Source organism: Rhinolophus sinicus, chromosome 14 (genome assembly GCF_057876585.1).
Source record: "Rhinolophus sinicus isolate RSI-liver-muscle chromosome 14, RSI-T2T, whole genome shotgun sequence".
NCBI classification, from domain to species: Eukaryota; Metazoa; Chordata; class Mammalia; order Chiroptera; family Rhinolophidae; genus Rhinolophus; species Rhinolophus sinicus.
Genome location: NC_142514.1, coordinates 43,959,425 through 43,982,347, shown reverse-complemented (window position 1 = coordinate 43,982,347; position 22,923 = coordinate 43,959,425). Strand labels below are relative to the sequence as shown.

Here is a 22,923-nt window from a genome sequence, read left to right as displayed (position 1 = left end):
TGAAATCCAAGGCCATCATGTCCTGCCATCCCTTCCTAAAAGCCCCAAGTCTGTTCTCTACAAGGAGATTTAGTCTCTTTGGCTATTACTGCTTGTTATGCTGCTCTTCATGGACCCCCTCCCTCCTTAAAGGCCTGGGCCATGTTTTTTTCATCTCCGTATCCCTAGTGATGAGCATGGAGCTTGGCACGTAGAAGGTGCCCAGCAAGTATGCAGTGACTACATAAATGACTTGATAATTTGGAAACCTGGCTCCATTGTGGAGAAAAGACCAACTCCTGATGCTCTGATTAGTTTCCCTGATGTTGACTGGCTCCAGCTTTGGCCATATAACCAAAGCCACCCAGAGCTGGGCCAAGTGATAGATGTAGATCCTTCCCAACTGAGGGGTGGGGAGGTTGGGAAGTGTGAAACATGGCAGAACACAGAGGGAAAGAAAAAACAACCTGCTGCTATTACCGAACATTTTGGATAATAGATGTTTCCCCTAAAAGGAAATTGAGCTAGGGGACCTCTAACTTCAGAAGATAAGATAGTCGTTCATATTGAAAGGGACTGAAGAGAGAAAAATAGACTGCTTTCAATCCAAGATTCTGACATATTCTGAGTAAACTGTGGTCACTAAATCCTAACAATATTTCAGTAGTAATTATATCTACTATGTTGACTACAATGATTATCACTATCACCATCTCTTTTGTCACCACTATCACCACCATTTTCCTGACACCTATTATCTGAGCCTGAGCTTGATAATTTTACCAACATCTCCTCATTTAGTTCTCACAACAAATTGAGAGAGAGAGAGAGAGAGAGAGAGAGAGAGAGAGAGAGAGAGAGAGAGAGAGAATGAATCATTGTCTCCAATATATAGGTCAAACTGAGGTCCAGGAAGGTTAAATATGACAGAGACAAGGCTGCTCACCATGGAGTTTCCGGAGCACACTAACAGACTACACTTCCCAGCCTACTTTGCAGCTTGGTTAGCCATGAACTAAGTTCTGGCCGGTGGAATGTGGGCAGAAACTATGTAAACTGCTTCTAAGACTCACCTTTAAATACGTTCTGCACGAGTCCCCAGCTTTCCTTGCCCTTCTGTAGTAACCTTAGAGGCCTCTATCCCAGATGGTGTCTCTCCAAGTTGCAGAAGGGCTCCAACTGACACTGGGCTGAGACACAAGCAGCAAGTAATATTTATTATGTAGGAACAACTGAGATTTGGAGACTTTTATTCTAACAACCTAATCTACACTGATTAATTGACTTAAGAAACTTGATTGATCACAGTACAATAATTGGTAGAGTTGCTGTTTGAAGTTTCAGACGTTATTTGGGGTTTAACAGGTATTCTGCTGGCCAGGGTTATCTGCTTGATGTTACTGATGGCCCTCTAAGAAGATCACGTGATAGCGATTGTGTTCCCAGAGGCTGAAGAAAGAAGGTTTTGATCTTGAGTTCTGTAGCCACCTTTGTGGCAGGGCCAAGTTGTCATGGTACTCCACCTGTTTTCAGTCTCTCATGTCAACACAATGGCTCCTATTTGGGGCTTCCCTGCTGCTACTGAGTCAGGAAGTGCCATGGAGCCCCAAGATTCAGGGTGACACATGCATGCTGGCTCACTGTGGTTGGGCAGCAGGGTCGCAGGGTGCAAGCATACAGTCAAGGAGAGCCACAGGCTCCCCCATTGCAGAGTGACTCACATCTCAGGTACTGCCAGTCACTTCGGGTACCCAGGGAGCTGGCTTCCTTGAGGTTTCTATGTGGACAGCTAATATAAGCTGGCCTTGGGAGGGAGCTGATGCCCCCTGGAGTGTACTTCACCAGGAGGCTAATTCTCCCTTTTTCTCCATATTCAGCTTGTATGGAGAAGCAGTAGTTTCATAGGCTGTCTCAGAAGACATCTCCTGAGACTGAGCTATGACCAGATTGGTAATGCTTTTTCCTGTGTATGTCCTTACTTTCTTCCTAGCCCCACTCTTTTTCTCCCGCTTCTGCTTTTCTGGAATTGTACTCTCCAATATTCTACTATGAAAGCTTTTAACTCAAAATTTTTTAGGGAATCCAGCCTAAGACGTAAAGGCTTATGTTTGTCGAAGAGTATGCGAGCCTACCTAAATTGGGATATTCAGCTGCCTGGCAAAAATGAGTATAGTTTATGGGATAATGGATGAAAAATTTTAATAATATTTACCTACTTTTCTTCAAATTATGAGTAACATGTTTATTATAAAAAACAAACAACAGAAAATACAGGCTATATTATCAATGAACTCATTTTCTCTCTTCCTCTCTGCCTTTTCTCACTCACTCAAAAATACAAGTACTTGTTCCTTTTATTAATGAGGAAAAGTTCTGATGTTCACTCTCAAAGAGGTACTCGAGAATTTCCGCATTGTCTTGTTTGCAGGGAGAAGTTCAGTATCTTTAGAAATACTAACCTCTGGGAACTGCAACTGGAGCTGACAGGAACTTCAGGCAGAAGAGACCAGTCAGCGAAGGAAATATTGTGCTATCGACCCACTTGGCCTGTGCTCAGGTTGTATTCCAGATGTAAGTGTGTGCACACATGTGTGCTTAAGCATTGCAGAGTGAGCAGTGAGGGGCAAACCACAAGAGAAAAATAAGGCAATTTTGCTGAGTCATCATTTCCACTCCGTTTTTCTCTTTCATTTTCCTGTAAGCTCCCATGAGGCAGAAACAGAGATTTGGAACATGGTGAGTTGCTAGCGTCACAGCCACAGGGGGCCTCTTCTATCAAATGGGAGCCCTTTATCAGAGGAGTCGACCTAAATGTGCTCCCATTCTTACCTTTGTCAAGTGAAGTTTTTCATGACTACAGGGGTCTATGAGAAATGTTCAAAAATAAATGCAAAGGTTTGGCAAAGCTGCTAAAACTCAGACCTTCACCTTTTAAATCGCATTAATAATGGTGGTATGTGTGGTTGCTGGACAAAACTGACTTGAAATATCATTGAGAAGGAACAATAAATCAAGATAAGTTTCCTTCTGGTCGCTTGTTCTGAAAGCGGGGATAAAAGGCCCAAGGATAAGAGGAGGTCCGATTTGAGTTGTATTTGTAACAGCAGTGAATGAACAATAGCAAAAATCCTTTCCTGATCCACAGAGCTTGAAGGGCTAGAGAAGTCAGATAAATAACAGGAGTTTTAGACAGAAGGAAGATTTCTGGCAATCACCCTGGACCCTAAAGAGATTGAATGGGACTCTTGAGAGCTGGTGGGGGTGCTAAGGAGAGGCAGGAGAAGAATGGGGAGGAGAACTGTGTGGGTTAGCAACTGAGGTGGAGGGCTTGGATTAAGGCTTCAAGGCTTTGTATATCATCATTTCACTTTTTCCCTGCTTGCTCTTGGATTTGGAGCCCGAATGTCTTTTATAGGAAACCCTCAAGATTAAATGGATGTTTGTTTATTTTTTAAGATCTGCTCTTTGGGTGGTAAGAATTAGAGTGTCACCCATGATACCCGATTAAATAGAATGTCTTCTTTGGGAACACACTTGGGTGGAAACAAAGAAGACCTTAGGAAACAAGGAAACTCTAATGACTTCCTCCTGTATCTCTCATGGGCCTCATGGCCCCTCTCCCCCACTCTCTTACAATTCTTACTTCTCTATGAATACATCCGTTGCCTTCTTTTGTTTGCTACCACCTGGATTTCTAAGTCTCTGCTTTCTTTTTGTACCCTGTGTCCTTGGCTTGCCCTTGGATCATTGTGATTACTCTGATCCTGACTCTGCCTTTGAGTTGCAGTTCTCAACATGGACACATCCTCTTAGCATTCCTTATTTCAACATTCCAAGAAAAGATGTCTGATGGCCTGCTTTAGAGTCCAATTAGCTGTAGTTAAAGAGTAGAATCATATAATATACAACACAGTCAGTCACCTAGGCAGCAGGGGTTGTGGGCTGGACAATTTTACTTGGAAGACATCACTGGTGAGAAGGTACAATACATAACTGACTCCTACAGCCCCTGTCAGGCATGCTGAATTCTCAGGAGGAGTGTGCACTAGCTGGTTTTGGGTAAAGGTGTTGTCAGACCAGTTACCTGTGTAACTGGGTTACTTGTGTAACTGGGTTACCTGTGTGATCTGGATATGGGCATGGCAGAAACATCAAGAACAGGTAGAACGGAAAGAGCTAATATGTGTCATAACCATCTATGAAGCAGACATAGGGAAGTATAATGACTTTGTAGTTAGATAGAGCAGCTCTGGGGAAATCAGTTAAATTCACCAAGATTCAGTATTCTCCACATTAAAATAATAATAATAATATCTAATCCACTGGCCATGAGGATTAAATAAAAGAGTATGTGTGAAAATATATGCCACATTCAACTGTTTGCTGGTGGAACAGGATGGTGTGGGTTAAGCACATACAAATGCTTTGAAGTCAAACTAAGTTTAAATCCAGTCACTACTCACTTGCTGGGCAACCATGAACAAGTTAGTCAATCTTTCTGGACCTCAATTTTGTTATTTGGTGAGATTCACGGCAGTGAATGGTGTAAAGCATATTCCAAATAAATATTTAGGGTTATTATCATAGTTTTTATTGTTTATTTCATATTGAAACAATTATGTGTATAAGCCCACCAGGTAGAGAATGGGAGAAAGGAGTTGCTTGGGTAATAGAAAAAGAATGTATGTAGGCATGGAGGTGTGGAATGATTTGTTCGAAGAACAAAGAGGGGCCCAGTGGAGTAGAGTGAAATTACCGGGCAGATGCCAAGTTTGGCAATGCAACAGCCATGTCATAAAGGACCAGGGGAGCAGTATTGGCCCCCAGTGTCTTGGATTGGGAAGATGCAGAACTATGGTGTAGAGTTAGCTCTGCAGAGGTCTGTCTCCAGACTTGATGTCTTCAATCCATCCTCCATGGTCCCACAAAAGTCATCTTCTAAATTTAAGATTTGAGCATGTGGTACCCCAAATAGAGCCCTCCATGGCCCAGTCCCTACAGGATAAAGTTCAATGCCCTTAGCATGGCATTTGAAGCCCTCATGGTCATTCTGGGACTCGGTATTTCCCTGCTGCCACAGCTGCACTGCAAGGGAACAGTTCTCCCATTTCTGCTGCTTTGTTTCTCCAGTTGTAGAGCTGAAGCCTCAGGAAGGAAAAAGGGACAGATGGAGACCAGGTTATGTGCCATTACCTCAGCTGCTAGGCAGCTGGGAAAGTGAAAAACCTCCATTTTAATCTCTCAGGAAAGCATGAGATGTGAATCACTTTTTCCATATTCCAACTATAAATGGTGGCTGACCTTTTCAGGGATGTTTGTATTTGAATGAAACAGGAAGTTTTCACCACACTATATTGACTTCACAGATATTTTGACTCCTTCTGTTTCCTATTTGCCTTGAATACAAATATATTATTTTACATCTTATACATATGGGATATCATTGATAGAAATAATAAAAATAACAAAAAATTGTCAATACTAAAACTTTACATGGTCAAATATGTTACAGGTGAACAACAGGGTAAAGCTGAAAAATACAGAAATCAGCTGGTGAAATAATAGTTTTTGGAACGATAGCCCAAAAGACCATCAAAGGCTAAAACTAAATATGATAAAAAAAATTGACAAAATATTAATGAGTGAATAAAATCATTTTGACAAAATTTATAAATGCAACATTGAGTAAAGAAAATTAGACTTTGTAGAAATAATGGCCCCCAGAGAAAACTTACAATGGCACAAGCTATTATCATTTAACTTGATGTGGACAAAAATAGAAAAAAAAATCAATGAATGAAAGTTCTATTATAAAATATACATGGAAAACAGTGGATATTCATGAAAACAATTTTAGTAAAATAGAAATAACACTGGAACAATATTACTAAATAGAAAATTGGTCAAAGAATTAAAATAACTTATCATGCGAGAGAAATGTATTTTTTTTCTTTAGGAAAATTCACCAGTATTGGTCTAATTCTGGGCGTATGTTTATATTTACAAGTATTGAGTTTAAACAATTTTAGGTTGACTACATTTTGATTGAATTGAATAATTGTCAGCCAGAAATTATGCCACTCATTGGTGCTATAAAATTCCTCATCAGAAAAGCAACTTTTGGCTACATCATTTCTCTGAGCCTAAGATAAAAGGTGGGGATTTATTCATTTCTTCTGAGTTGGTAATTAGATTCTGAGAGCAAGCTACTATGCAACATGTAACCAATATGAGAAGGTTTCCATCAGAGAAGACAGTACTACCTGGAAGCTTACAGAAAAGCCTGTCCTTTCCCAAGGCCCCACGTGGTGAGCAACCCAGCACAGCTCAGCATGCAGTTTTTGGAGTGTCCCAAGTGGTCTCCAACTCTCTCACTTTCTTTTGTCATTCCTCAAATCATTTCTCCTCTCTGTTGCAGAGAACATGAACAAGACTGAGGGATCCTGGGGGCCAGCTCCCTATACTTGGCAATGCAGTGCTATGTATAAGATGTAGGGCCTTACAGTTTAGAAGTGGGATGCACAGGGCATCTCCTCAGTGTAGCCCCGTGGACACTGCTTGCTGGGATCTGTTGCTGCACATCTCAAAGCATTTCCTGAGATCTCTTTGTATATGTTTCATTTTGACACAGGACACAATAAAGGGAACAGATGTGGTGGGCCACCCTCCAGGGCTTTGGAACCCAAGGCAGAAGGACAGATAGTGGGAACACAGATGAGTGCTCAGGCATAACCTGCACAGGTATGATAGCTGGGACTGCCACAGCGCTGGAACCCAGACGGAGTTTCTCCCTTTACATAAGGATGCTTCTTTTTACCACAGCGTTCCCTCCAGGGCTCTTATAAACAGGTTCTCTTTGTGCACTTCTAATAGGATCTGATTTACAAAACGCTCTTGAAAACAACTTAGGAGGAACATATTGACTACATACAGCTCGTGACATTGGTGTAGGGACATGTCGCCAATATTAAACAGGCCAGTAAAGAAATGTGAACTTGTATTTATATTATAAGCAATCCAATGGGGCCTCTTCCAGTGTGTATAAACACTAAAAACCTGGTTCATTTCTGTGCCTAGCTGAACATGTGGCTTGCGGTAAATGGTCAACAATGTTTATTAAATGAATGAATGACTGGATTAAAACCAAATACCCCATTCGTAGGTAAGACAGATAAAACTCATTTCTAACTTCTTTCTTTTCCACTCTTCTCTTCCCCTTTCTCCTCTTCCTCTTTCCCTTGTTTTCCTTCTCCTCTTCTTCCTCCTTCTTTGTCCCCTCCTCCTTCTTCACTACCTCCTCCCCCTGCTCCTTAACATTTATAATTTTACGAAATATGAGATTTATTTTGGTACATGGCAGAAGGTGAGTTTTTACATATTTTTTCCCCGAGTTGTCATAAATTCCCCAGTGACATTTACTAAGTAGTCCTTCCTTTGCCTCCTAATATAAGTGTCTTCAGCAGAGGACTCTGGTTTACCAACTTTTATGTCTCTAGTACCTGCTGCAGGACCTAGAATATGCTATCTCCCTATTGGGTGTGTGATGTGTTTGTGTTGCCACACTTAACACCTGTTATGGGCTGAATTGTGTCCCTTCAAATTTATATATTGAAGTCCTCACCTCTGATACCTCAGAATGTGACTGTATTTGGAGATAGGATCTTTAAAGAGGTAAATAGTTAAGACGAAGTCCTTAAGGTGAGCCCTAATCCAATAGTCCGGTCTCCTTACAAGAAGAGCAAATGTGGGCAGCAAGCATACACAGAGGGGTGAACATATGGAGACATAGGGAGAATATGGCCATCTAAAAGCCAAGGGCAGAGGCTTCAGAAGAAACCCACCCTGCAGAAAACTTGATCTTGAATTCCTAGCCTCCGGAATTGTGAGAAAATAAATGTCTGTTGTTTAAGACACCCGGTCTGTGGTACTTTGTTATGTCAGCCACAGGAAACTAATACAGGACCTATAAAAGCAATATGCACGTATTTTTATATTAGGGTCTATTTGTGGGCTATCTACTTTATTACTCTGAACTATCTGACTTTGCTTTCAACAAATTATTGCATCATTTTAAATATGGACCATATGCATAGGAAAAAAACAAAGGCAATATGGTAAAATGTTAACCATGGTTATCTCTGGGTGTGGGATTTTAGGCTAATGCACTTTTTGTGTATTTTTTAATGTGATGTATTTATATTTTTCAATCTTTCAAACTTTCTGTAATGAACATGAGTTACTCTTCTAAATAAGGAAAGAGGCTTATTTAGACATATACATTGTTTTTCCTTCATTTAAAAATCACATGAAGGTGTTAGTGTGTTTATAAATTGGTGACCTCACAATGATACAAATTGAGGTTTGTAAGTAGATGAGTTTTGAAGTCTCTGATGCTCCTTATCCGTTTTTGAACTGATGCAGCCTAGGCTTATCCTGTGAAAATGATGATTTGTTTGGATAATCCTCCTGTTTTTTCTTGTCTTTTTATTGTGTAGTCTCACTGGGAAGGCATTGTTCATATAGACTGACAAAGTTCATACTTCTGTGCCTGTCACTGACAATATTATTTGCAACTGCTTTTTTTTTAAGGCTCTTCTAATTTCCACACTACCACTTATTGTATTTCATTAAAACTGGTTTAGAAATGCAAGGCATATAATTAGATTAAGAAATATGCTATCGATTTAGTTTTCCATTATGATGTTATCACATGCACAAAAAAGAGTCATTTGATACAATTGTTATGATTAAAACCACAAAGAGATCTATCACACCAGACTGACTTTTCAGTGCCCGATGCAGTGTAAAATATGAAAGAGAGGGGTTAATCCGTTTTTTGAAAGCTGCATGTCTTGTATCCATAAATGTCTATAGGCTAATAATTTCAACTGAATCTTTAGGAGACAAGAGGTTTTTCAGGAAGTCATATTAAATAAAAATAAATCAATACTTAAGTACTCAATTTTTAAGGTTGCTGTGGATAATAATTCTTTGCTAGTTCTGCACTGCGCAAAAACCCATGCCCCAAATCTGCCCGAGGCAGCTTGCTATTGAAGGGAGACTAGGAAGGACAAAGGAACAAGAATTGTGGAGTCAGAGTAGAGTCAAATCACAGCCCCGTTGCTGTCTAGGAGAAGGAGAGATCACTATTTAATAAATATCTACCACAAGCCACGCCTTGTAGACATCAGTTCAATCAGTTCCCGCAAAGCTGTTAAGTTACTAGCCCACATTTATAGCTAGTGATTGACAGGATTTTAGTCCCGGTCACCCCGGAGTCCATGCACTTTCTGAAATAATATTCTTTTACCTTTTGTTGAGTGATTTTACTTCAGTTATTTAGTGTGTGTCTGAGCTTTAGTTTGCTCATTTGTGAAACAAGAATAATAACGCTTCTTCATAAGGTGGTTTTGATGATTAAATGAGTTAATATCTGTATAAAACAGAACATCCTGCTTGGTACATAGTGCCAACGTATGCCATTTTTCTCTGGTAACCTGGGGTAACTTGGGGTGGGGCTATACCAGTGTGCAGGAGAGACTCTGATATTCCTCACCCCTGTATACACAGGTAAGGAAAATGCAGGTCAAAAAAACAAACAACAACAAAAAAAACCCCAAAATCACAATGACTGATATAGAAATATCTTGTTTATTAGAATAGTCTGGGAAGTAGTGATAAAGATTATAGCACAGCTATGCTTCTTAATTTTTAAAAAAATATAGACTCTATTTTTTATAACAGTTTTAGGTTCACAGCCAAATTGAGATGAAAGTACGGAGATTTCCTACATCCTCCCTGTCCCCCTGCATAGCTTCTCCCCTTCTCAACATCCCCCAGCAGAGTGGTGCATTTGCTACAACTGATGAATCTACACTGATATAACATTATCCCCCAGAGTCCATAGTTTACATTAGGGTTCATTCTTGGTGCTGTACATTCTATGGGTTTGGACAAATTTATAATGACATTTATCCATTATCATAGTACCATAAAAAGTAGTTTCACTGCTCTAAGACTCCTCTGGGCTTTTTCTACTTATCCTTCCCTCCCCCACCCATAAGCCATAGCAACCACTGATCTTTTTCCTGTCTCCGCAGTTTTGATTTTTGCAGATGTCACATTGTTGGAATCATACAGTAGGCAGCCTTTTGAGCTTGGCTTCTTTCACTTAGTAATATGCATTTAGTTTCCTCCATGTCTTTTCATAGCTTGATAGCTCATTTCTTTTTAGAGTTGAATAATATTCCATGTTTGGATGTACCATCATTTACCTATCTATTCACCTACTGAAGGAAGTCTTACCAAATCCAAGTTTTATCAATTATGAGTAAAGCTGCTATAAACATCCATGTGCAGGTTTTTGTGTGGACAGACATTTTTAACTCCTTTGGATAAATACCAAGGAATATGATTGCTGAATCATATAGTAAAAGTATGTTTAACTTTGTAGAAATCAACAGACTGCTCTCCAAAGTAGCTGTACCGCTTTGCATTCCCAGCAGCAATTAATGAGAATTCCTGTTGCCCTACATCCTCACCAGCATTTGGTGGTGTCAGTGTTCTGGATTTGGGCCATTCTAATAGGTGTGTGGTGGCATCTTGTTGTTGCTTTAATTTGTATTTCTGTGATAACATACAGATGCTTATTTGCTACCTGCTTATATTCTTTGGTGAGGTGTCTATTAAGGTTTTTGATCTATTTTTAATTAGGTTGTTTGTTTTCTTATTGTTGAGTTTATGAGTTCTTTGTATATTCTGAATAACAGTCATCTATCACATATGTCTTCTGTAAATGTTTCCTCAGTCTGTAGCTTGTTTTTTTCATTCTTTTGACAGTGTCCATGTTTCAGAGTCTACTTCTGGGGAAACTAACTTAAACAATTTAATTAGTTAACTATTACTGTAGTAGTGGTGCATAAAAGTTATCATCAAATCGCAGAGGTTTAGCACATCAAACATTTTATTTTTATTAATAAATAGGCTAGGGAAGCTCTACTTCAGTATAGACTGGGTATAAGTTGCTCCATATCTGTTTTCCTCTGGGACCAGAAGTTTTACAGGGCATCTTTTTCTCAAAACAAAAGTCAAACTAAGCAAGCACATTTAAAGCCTTGACTTATAACATATGTACTAAGCAAACATTCCATTGACCAAAGCAAATTCCATGGTCAAGTTGAACATCAACTTTCTACTGTTGAATATGCTCACTCTACTGTAGACACATGGCAAAGGACATAGACACAGAATTCTATCATCAGAGGATGAAGAATTGGTAACCATAACCCAATTAGCCACACTGCCATTTCGAGGGTAAAGGAGATACTGTGCAGGCAAAACCAACAGGTAAGCCATGTGTGGTAGGCTGAATAAGGGCCCATTAGATGTCCATGTCCTAATTCCTGGAACCTATGGATATGTTACCTTATGTGGCAAAAGGGACTTTGCAGATGTGATTAAGTTAAAGATCTTGAGATGGGGAGATTTCCTAGATTATATAGGTGGGTACAATGTAATTACAAGGATCCTTATAAGAAGGAGACAGGAAGTCACAAAGGAGAGAAGATACTGCTATGATGGCTTTGAAAATGGAAAGGACCGTGAGCAAAGGCATATTGGCAACCTCTAAATAGTAGCAAAGACGAAGAATGGGTTACCCCCTGAACCTCCAGAAGGAAGCAGTCCTGCTGGCACCTTGATTTTAGCCTGGTAACATTCATCTGACCGCTGACCTCCAGAATTGTAAGAGAATAAGTGTAGGAGTATACTGATTTAAACCCTAAGTTTGTGATAATAGCATCGATAGGAAACTAATACATCATATGATTTACATATACATGTATATATTTTTTCGAATACTTTAATTAACCCTATACAATATACATTGTTTTTCCTATTTTAAAGGTAATTATCTCGAAGGTCCAAAACATTGAACAATTGGCCTGAGGTCATACAGCTAACAAGTATCAGAGTCAGCACTCAAACTCAGGTCAAGCTCCAATACCTATGCTCAGAGTCTTCAAAACATTAGTTTAGCTTTGTTTTATGCCAACAGATAAATTGAGGAATAAACTCAGAGAACTCTAGAGCCTTCGAAGTTTAGCAAAAAGACGTGGGGAAAATATAGTTTCTACAGTTGCCCTTTGCCCCCCAGTTGTGTTGATATATAATTTACATATAACATTGTGTAAGGATGTTAATTTTTGTCAAATACTTTTCTGCATCTACTGAGATTATCATATGCTTCTTATCTTTCATTCTATTAGTGTCATGTATTACATTTATTGATTTGCATATGTGGAACAACCCTTACATCCTAGGGATAAATCCCAATTGATCATGGTGTATGATCTTTTCTATGTGCTACCGAATTCTGTTTGATAGTATTAAGAATTTTTTCATTTATATTCATCAGGGATATTGGCCTATAGTTTTATTTTCTGGTAGTGTCCTCTTCTGGCTTTGGTATTAGGATAATGCTGGCCTCCTAAAATGAGATTGGGAGTGTTCCCTCCTCTTCAATTTTTTGGAAGAATTTGAGAAGTATTGGCATACATTCTTTTTTAAATGATTGGTAAAATTCACTAGTAACAATCTGTTAGTGTTTGCTGAATACATTTAGGTTCTCTGATGTTGGATGCATGTATACTCGCAATTGTTATATTCTCTTGAAGAATTCATCTTTTTTTATCATTATACAATGAACTTTTTCTTTTCTTTTTTTCTTTTTTTTTTTTTTACAGTTGTTGACTTCAAGTCTATTTTGTCTAATATTAATATAGCTACTCCTACTTTCTTTTGGTTTCCATTTGCATGGAACATCTGTTTATATCTCTCTACTTTGAGCTTACGTGTCTTTAAAAGTGAAGTGAATCTTGTAGGCAGCATGTAGTTGGATCTTGCTTTTTATCCATTCAGCCACTCTATACCTTTTTATTAGAGAATTTAATCCATTTATATTTAAAGTAGCAACTGTATCTTTTTACTCTCCTTTCCACATTTTACATTTTTGAATTCACAAGTTACATCTTTTCTATATTGTGTACCCATTAACAAATTATTGTACCTATAGTTATTTCAATACTTTGTCTTTTAATTATCATACTAGAGTTAAGTTATTAACAAAACATCATATTACTGCATCACATTACTATATACTTCCCTTTATCTGTTTTATATATTTTTTTGTTACTAACTAGCATTCTTTCATTTGAGCTCGAAGAACTGGTTTTGGTATTTCTTGTAAGGAAGGTCTAGTATTGACGGATTCCCTAAGCTTTTGTTTGGGAAAATCTTTATCTCTCCCTTTTTTTCCCTGAAGGACAGCTCTGCCAGGCAAAGTATTCTTGGCTACCAGGTTTTCTTTTTTCCCCCCAGCACTTTGAATACATCATTCAACTCTCTCCTGGCTTGCAATGTTTCTGCTGTGAAATCAGCCTTATGGACATTCCCTTGTATGTGAAGATTTTTTTCTTTTCTCGTTACTTTTAAAATTCTCTTTGTCTTTGATTTTAGACAGCTTTATTATAATGTATATTGGAGAAGATCTCTTTGAGTTGAATTTGTTTGGAGACCTATGAGTTTTATAAACTTGGATTTCAAATCTCTCCAAAAATTGGTGAGGTTCTCAGCCATTATTTCTTTAAATAAAATTTCTGCCCCTTTTCTCCTTTCTGCCCCATTTCTGCTTTCCTTCTGGGACTCCAACAATGCATAGATTGTGTCTTTTCAAGGTATCCCATGGTTCACATAGGCTTTCTTCACTCTTTTTCATTCCTTTTTCTTTGTTCTTTTCTACCTAACAGATTCTTGTACTTGATCAAGTCTGCTATTGATGCTCTCTGTTGGATTTTTCATTTCATTCATTGTATTCTTCAACTCCAAAATTCTCTTTGTTGACTTTTTATGATCTTTATATTTCTTTAAACTTTTTGTTTTGCTTGTGTATTGCTCTCCTGAATTTGTTAAATTGTCTTTCTCTGTTTTCTTAGCTCACCGAGTTTTCATAAAACAACTATTTTGGATCTTTTTATCAGACAAATTGCAAATCTCCATTTCTTTGAGATTGTTTACTGGAAAGTTACAGTGTTCATTTTGTGTGTCATATTTCCTTGATTTTTCATGTTCCTTGAAATCTTGCATGGCTCTCTTTGCATTTGAAGAAAGTCACCTCCTCCAGTCTTTATTGACTGGCTTCAGGAGAGAAATATCTTCCATCAGCACTGTTAGAGATTCTGACGCTTTCTCAGACCTTATCAATATGCTTGCTCCATACGTCTTGTTTGTTCCCTTGTGTGGGAAAATTCTTAATATTGTATGTCGTCTCTTGATCCTGCAGAGCCAGGTCAGGTGCTGGGAGTCTCCCATTTACTATCCCCAGGATGGTGCTGAATCCTTAAGTCTGTTTGCTTTTTCCCAGTCCTACAGAATTAGGCTACATTTATGTGCATGCTTACTAGCTGTCTGCAAATGTTTGCTCTCACTGCCCTTGAGGGCACACACAGGAACCATCCACGGAGTGTGCATAGGTAAAGCACACTGAGCATTATTCATATATCTGGGACCGTTGAGGGGATCCACAGGCAAGGTATCCCCACTGGTTCATAGGCAGGCTTTCTGATGGAGTCTGCTGCAGTTAGGGGGATCTACTTTCCTTTGATGCCCTCTGAGAGTGCTAAGCACTTGTTTCCTTATGAGAAGAGGAAGAGACACCAGAATCATGCATAGAAACGAGGCCTTGAAAGGACACAGTGAGCAGGCAGCTAGCTACCTTCACGCCAAAGAAGGAGGCCTCAGGAAGAACCATCCCTGCCAGCACCTTGATTGTAGATTTCTAGCCTCAAGAACTGTGAGAAATAAAGCCACCCCGTCTGTGATATTTTGTTATGGCATCTCTAACTGACTAATACAGATGGCATTTTGCCTCTGTTTGGAGGCTTTGGATCATATTTGATGTGTTCTCAAAAGTTTTAATAATTCATGCATTTTATAATGATAAATATTCATATTTATTTAAAGAAACAGTTGTGTGTAAATTAAATTAAATTATTGGGATTCAAAAGCAGGTTATCTTTTCATAGCATAGCAAAGAACTGGAGAAGGAGAGGTCTGAAAAATGAAGAGGGAAGTGAGAAAATATGCTTCAGAGAAAGTCCCAGTTTTTCTTTCCTTCCTGACACTAAATATGAACCTGATATATTTGTTCTTTTGCACATTAATATGAGTAGCAGCAGGGCCACAGCCACATCCTGAGGGCCTTTGAGAGGAAAGAAAATGTGTGCAGAGTCATTTAAACAGCAAGAGGATCACATATTCCCAAAAAGACATTAAAGAAATCACAAATAGGCAAGTATATAGCATTTATTGAACTCTAGCTCTGTGGCATGCAAGATGCTGAGCCTTTATTGAGTTATTAATTATAGAGTTTTTATTAGTGAATTATAGTGTTGTATTTTATTAATTAGGGCAATTCTAGATGTTGCAACAAAAAAATGCCAATATGTTAATGGATGAACTTAAGAGAAACTTATTTCTTGATCACATTACATTCCTGTTTAGTGGGAGCCTTTCTTCCATGTGGTGATTTGGCAATTAAAACTCGTTTTACTTTCTGCTCAGTCATGTTTGAGGAACTTCCACCCGGAATAAAGGGAAAAGGGGGGAAGAAGTACAGTGGCTGCTTCACTACCTTGGTTCATGAGTGATGCTCTGTACTTCCTACATGTCGTTGGTTAGAACTAGTCATATGATACCATTGAAATTTATGCTTTTTCTTTAATTGTGTGGATTTGTCACTCGAAGGTAACTATTCAGCCAGGTACTACTGGGTCCCCTCTTGCATTAATCTGGAGCCATATTATTAGTTCCCATTAATGGAAAATAAGTGGAAGCAATATATGTCACATGTGGGCCATGGTGGTTAAAAGTGGGCATTTTTTTACCCTCTTGTTTCCCTTCTAGTGGTGATAAGACCTTGGGGCATAACAAAGTGAAGAAACCTGGGTTTCCGGATGACTGTATAGAATGCTTTCCACTTTATTCACCATGACTACTTTCATTTTGTTGCAGGGAGCCAGAATAAACTTTTGTTGTGTTAAGTCACTGAAATGTGGGAATCTGTTTGCTACAGTGGTTAAGCTTATTCTAATAAATACACATAGTCTCATCTGGAAACCAAAGAGGATGGAAGCTATGATCTCTAGTCATGCAACCACTTCTCAATAAAAACTGTTGCAATACTTTGGAAACAGAAGTACAGCTTTTGGGTACTCAGTCAGGTGACTCTCCTCAAGCACATGTCACAGTGCCTGACTCCTAAACAAATAAATGACAGATAATTAAATTGATGCCTATTGGAGGGAAGCTCTGTGGAATTTGATGTAGCTATTAAATACTGGTCACAGTACTTTCTATAAACGTGTTCTTTATATACATGATTTCGTTTGGCTATGTGATGATCCAGGGAGTTAGTTTTACTGTACTTCATTCATTCATGTGTATGTTGGTTTTCCTTCTTGAACTGTGAGCTTCTTGTCATTATGGTTAGTATCCAACTTGTCCCTGTGTCCTTGCACATGTACTTGCTCCCTGGCGCAGTACATGGCACATAGTGAGGACTCGATGTCTACTGATTACATTCATGGACAGGTGGACGAATAGATACGGGTTAATATCTACAAAGCATGTCATATAGGGCTTACATGTCAGAATGGAGGGGCAAAACACAGTAGGAGAAGAAGGGTTTGGGGAATAGGTATGCTAGGAAGGGGAGGGAATAGCAGCTAAGTACTAGACAGTAAACTGATCTTCAGTTGGAAGAAATTCTCCACCCAGGAGAAATTCCTGTCAATAAATTCAAGCACAAATCAGGAATATGTGGTTTGGTGCTCTAGTCCAAGCCAGTGGTGAGTAGGTCTCCAGAGGTAAGAGATCTTGGAGTTGTCCTTCAGATGTTCTAGGCAGGTACTCCTGAATCTGTTGGGCTAGACATTTCTGATATACAATGTTGCTATTTAGAAAAAAAAACCACGTATCTAAAATGTTTGGTTTTCTAAGATTGAAGAGTAATCCGAATGTTCTAGCTAATGTCAGCACTTTTTTAAAAAAAAACACAAAAACACATCAGAGGCATAGATTTAAGTTAATCATCATCCTCAGTCTGGTTCACTCTCATCATCAGTCTCTGCAGGTGCCCTTTTTGGTTTTGTTATATTCTAGTACTTTCTCCCTTCATTCTCCTCCCCCAGCTCTACTATTTCCTCCCTGTCACAATTGTCACACAAATTGTCTATTTGATGTATGCCCTCTCAACCATCTGCCACACAAGAGACAGTACAGCACACTGTGTAAGAATGCAGGCATTAGAACCCGAGTTCAGCTCCTCCCCCTGCCAGAGTGACCTTGGGAAAGCTGATTATTGTTTCTGTGCTTCAGTTTCTAAATTTGTATATGGTTATTTGATGGATAAATATACCAATATATGTGTACAGTATAAAATTAGAGCCTGGCATAAAGTGAGTGTTTGCAAGCCCTGACAAATGTACATATATTTTTATGTTGTAAATGAACATATTTATAAATCAGGAAATATCATTTAGTTCACGTTCATTGCTGTTAACGTCATGGGTTTTGATAGATGCATAGTGGCATGACTCCACTACTGTATAGTACCATACAGAAGAGGTTTACTGCCCTAAAATATCCCTGTGCTTCATCCACTCAACCCTTCCTCTTCACAAATCCCTGGTGTCCACTGATCTGCCTTTCATGTGACAATATTCATGTGAGATTCATTAGTGTTGTCACATGGATTAATGTCTTATTCCTTTCTATCACTAACTGGTAGTCAATTGTGTGGCTCCTCAGTTTGCTTACTGTTCACCTACTGAAAGACACGTTTGCTTCCAAGTTTTGGCAGTTGTGAATACGGTTTACAATATATAAAATATATTATCCTAAAAATATATCCATGAAGATTTTTGTGTGGACGTTGCATCTATTTTTAAAAACTGAAATTGACTTATATTTTTATATTCTTACCTTGTCATTTGAGTTTGGTATCAAGTATATATAAGCTTCATAAAAATGAATAGGGTTATTTTACCTCTTTTTCTATTCTTAAAAAAATCTTGTTAAATTTGGAATATTTATTTCTTGAAAATTTGGTAGAATTCATCTGAAAATCTGTGCTGTGACTTTTTATGTGGGTGAAGGTTTTTGGTTATTCGTTCATTTTTAAAAATTATTATTGATCCGTTAAAATTTTCTAATTTTGTATGTGCCAGTTTTGGCATTTTACTTTTCTCTAGAAACATATCAATTTTATTTAGGTCTCAGAAGTATTGTTGCTTCATAAAAATCTTTGTTACATCTATATTTCTCATTTTTCCTTCTGTGTATGTGTTTGTGTGCACACACGTATGCGTGTGTCTATTTCCTTCTGTGTGTTGGTTTGTATTATATTTGCTAGAAATTTGTCTATATTATTAATCATTTTTTAAAAAGATTATGGTTTCCTATTTATCTGTTTTTTTTCTCGTTCACTTATTTTTGTTCGTATCTTATTATTTGCTTGTCTTTATGTTGCTATTCTTTTAATAGCTTTTTAAAATTATTATGGTAAAAATAGGTTACATGACATCTACCCTCTTAACATATTTTTAAGTGTACAGTCTAATATTGTTAACTATGTTCATATTGTTATACAGCAGATGTCTAGAACTTTTTCATGGCTGAAACTGTACCCATTAAGCAGCAACTCCCCATTTTCTTTTCTCCCCAGTTCCTGGCAACCACCATTTGATTTATTGCTTCTATGAGTTTGACTACTTCAGATATCTCATATACGTAGAATCATGCAGTACTTGTCCTGTGACTAGCTTTTTTCACTTAGGATAACATGTACAAGTTCCATCCGTGTTTTAGCAGATGACAGAATTTTCTGCTTTTTTAGAAGCTGAGCACTATTTCATTGTATGTTTATATTACATTTTTCTTATCCATTCATCCTTGTTGGACCTATACATTTTTTCTACTTCTTGACTTTTATGAATAAGGCTGCAATCAACATGGAAGTGCAACTATTTCTTTAAGATCCTATTTTTAATTCTGTTGGATAAATACTCAGAAACGGGATTGCTAGATCATATGGTAGTTCTATTTTTAGTTTTTTTTTTTAGGAACCTCATACTGTTTTCCATACTGACTGCAACATTTTACATTCCCGTCAACAGTGCACAAGGGTTCCAGTTTCTTAACATTCTCGTCAACACTTGTTATTTTCTCTCTCTCCTTCTCTGCTGCTTTTTAAATAATGTCTACCCTAATAGTTGTAAGGTGATATTTGCATTGTGGTTTTGATTTCATTTCCTTGATAATTGGTGATGTTGAATATCTTTCCATATACCTGCTCTCCGGACTCCACTTATAAGTGAAATCATATGACATTTGTCTTTCACTGTTTGACTTACTACACTCAGCACAATACTCTCTAGGTTCATCCATGTTGTTGCAGATGACAAGATTTCATTCTTTTTTACAGCTGAGTAATATTCCATTGTATATATGTACCACCTCTTCTTTATTCATTCATCCATTCAGGGACAATAAGGTTGCATTCATGTCTTGGTTATTGTAAACAATGCTGCAATGACCATATGGATGAGCACATGCCCTCCAAGTAGTTTTCTGGGTTTCTTCAGGTAAATACCCAGAAGTGGGATTACTGGGTCCTTCTTTGTCTCTTGTGACAGTCTTTGTTTTAAAGTCTATTTTGTCTGGAATAAGAACTGCTACCGCAGTTTTTTGTTTGTTGTTTGTTTCCATTTTCATGGAATATATTTTCCCATCTCTTTACTTTCAGTCAGTCTCTGCATATCTTTCAATCTGAAGTGAGTCTCTTGTAGGCAGCATATGTAAGCATCTTGTTTTCTTATCCACTCAGCTCCCCATCTTTTGATTGGAGCATTTAGTCCATTTATATTGAAAGTAATTGTTGATAAGTATGTAATTATTGCTATTTTATAATTAATATTTTTGGTTTATTTATTTTTTTCCATCTGAAAGAAGTCCCTCTAAGATTCCTTGTACTACTGGTTTGGTGGTGATGAACTCCATTAGCTTTTTCTTGTCTGGGAAGCTCTTTAGCTGGCCTTCAATTCTAAATGAAACTTTGCTGGGGAGAGTAATCTTGGTTGTAGGTCCTTGCTTTTCATGACTGAATATTTTGTGTAAATCCCTTCTGGCCTGCAAAGTTTCTGTTGAGAAATTAGCTGACAGTCTTATAAGAGCTCCCTTGTAGGTAACTAATTGCTTTTCTCTTGCTGCTATTAAGATTCTCTCTTTGTCTTTAACCTTGGCATTTTAATTATGATGTGTCTTATTGTGGGCTTTTTTCGGTTTAACTTGTTTGGGACTCTGTGCTTCCTGGGCTTGTTTACCTATTGCCTTCACCAGGTTGGGAAAGTTTTTTCTTCAAATAGGTTTTCAATTCCTTGCTCTCTCTATTCTCCTTCTGGTACCCCTATGATGCTAATGTTGATATGCTTAATGTTGTCCCAGAGGCCCCTTAAACTGTCCTCATTTTTTTGGATTCTGTTTTCTTTTTGCTGTTCTGATTGGGTGTTTTCTGCTACGTTACCTTCTAAGTTGCTAATTTGGATTCTGTGCTTCATCTAGTCTACTGTTCATTCCCTGTAATGTATTCTTTATTTCAGTTATTGTATTTTTTATTTCTGACTGGTTCTTTTTTATGTTTTCTATCTCCACTTTTATGTTTCCTATCTCTTTGTTAAAGTTCTCCCTTAGCTCATTGAGCAACCTTATAACCAGTGTTTGGAACTCTGGGTCTGATAGATTGCACTTTTCCATTTTGTTTAATTCCTTTTCTGGAGCTTTATTCTGTTCTTTTATTTGGGACATGTTTCTTTGTCTCCCCATTTTGGCTGCCTCCCTCTGTTTGTTCTATGTATTAGGTAGAGCTGCTATGTCTCCTGGTCTTAGAGTGTCCTCATGTAGTAGATGTGCTGTGGGGCTCAGTGGCGCAGTGTTTTGGATCACCTGAGCCTCATACTCCAGGTGTGTCCCTTGTGTGTATTGTGTGTGCCCTCCTCTTGTAGTTGAGCCTTGGTTACTGTTTGCACATCAGTGGGAGGGACTGACCCTCGGGCTCTTTTGTTGTGAGGACTGGCTGTGACTACAGTGGAGGAGTTGTGGTGCAGGGGCTGACCCTACAGAGCAGGATCTGCCTCAGTAGGGCTCTGGTGCCTGTCCAATCTGCCCCTTGGGTGTGTTGTTCTTGGAGGCAGCTGGGTGATATTACAGATCATTTAGAAGCTGGCCACAGGGCACACCAGCCCAACAGCAACCTGGGAGGGGATCCATTGCAGGCCAAGTTCAGCTGCAACCATTGCTGCCCAGGTCCCATTGGTGGTCACCAGCAGGAGCCACATAACACTCTATAGATGGCTGCTACTCATGCTGAGCTTGGAAGTGACTCAAGAAGCCAATCTGTGAATCAATGCCAGCTGTTGCTAGTGCCAGGCTTAGAGCTGCTCAGCCAGAGGTATGGGGCACTCTCAAGACAGATGCTGCTTGTCTGGGTTCTATAAACCTTTGAGAGACCCTAGGAAAGGCTGAGGCATGAGCGAAGGCAGGCAGTTTATATGAAAAAGCCACTGGAAGCAGCTTGCATGTGTCTGAAAGTTGGGTGGGGTGGGGTCTCAGAATAACTACAGTTTATTCAAATGATGTCAGCCAGCTTGATGGAGACTCAGAAATGGTGGCCACCTGTGTCTGCATGTCAGGAAGGGGGAAGGATCAACAAAGAAATCATGGCTTTAGCCAGCTCCTCCATTCAAGACAAAGCTGTCCCTCTACCCCTCGTCCTGAAGCCAGACAGCTCAGTTTCTCCTGGTATTTTCCTGTTGCCTCTCCAGCTGCTGCCTGAGTGCTAGAGCTCAGAGCCAGTGATTCCATAGGTAAGTCTGTGCATGGTCCTTTTAAGAGGAGAGCCTGGGACTGCAGCTGCCCTTCATCACACTCAGCCTCAATCTTTGTTGGTTTTCACAACCAGAAATTATGGGGACATCTCTCCCTGGCACTGGAACTCTGAGCTGGGGAGCCTGGTGTGGCACTGGGACTGTTTGCTCCTTTGCAGGGGCCCTCCACAGCTGAGATATCTGTTCCGATTTTTAATGTTCACACGCCAGTGTGGGACTAGCTTGTTCTGTTTCTCTGCCTCTCCTACCAGTCTCAAACTGGCTTTTTCTGTATGTCGGTTTAGCAAGATTTCAGGTGATTTGCAATGATGGTCGTTTTGTAGTTTGGTTGTAATTTTGATGTAGTTGTGAGCAAAGGTAAGTACATCGTGTACCTACTCTGCTATCTTGACTGGAACTACCACCAATCATGTTTTTATACCCAATAAATCCATGGGATTATTTTTCGTGCTTGTTTAGGTCTGATTTTTTTTCCTTTATGCTTCCCTTTTCCTCTGCACATATTTAATTATACCTAAAAATATTGTTCTATTTGCTTCATTTAGTCTGCTTCCACTGCTACCATTGCCTCATCATTTTCCTTTATGAGCTAATATTTCCTTGGGACTCCTTTTTTGGTCAGCACTGTGCACCTAGAAGAAGGTTGACATTTGAGATCCTGCTTGTGTTTTTTTCCCAAATAATCTTTTGGGGGCTTCTTTTGGGTGGAGAGAGCTCCTGAGTCTCCAGTTGAGGCTTAACCAGGGCCTGTTTTCAGCTTTTTGCCTCCTTGCCTAGAGATACTTCCCCTTAGGGTATCTTCTAAGAATTGCTATTTTCTGAAAGCTGTCACTTTTTGTTGTTGCCTAGACCAAGTATAGACATTGGAAAGGAGATGAAAAAATAACGAGGGAATCTTGAATTTGAGAAAATAAAACAGACAGAGGGAACATTCCTATGTCAGATT

At 38.8% G+C, this 22,923-nt stretch overlaps 1 long non-coding RNA gene across 2 annotated transcripts in view; it reads left to right on the top strand.

Moving 5' to 3' along the window:
• LOC109447115 (uncharacterized) overlaps positions 1-22,923 on the top strand; it is a 260,261-nt gene that overhangs the window by 140,215 nt on the left and 97,123 nt on the right. For both annotated transcript variants that reach the window (XR_016018638.1, XR_012497244.2), the window contains exon 3: positions 2,408-2,550. This is a non-coding gene — a long non-coding RNA (uncharacterized LOC109447115). The remainder of the gene's footprint in view (positions 1-2,407; positions 2,551-22,923) is intronic.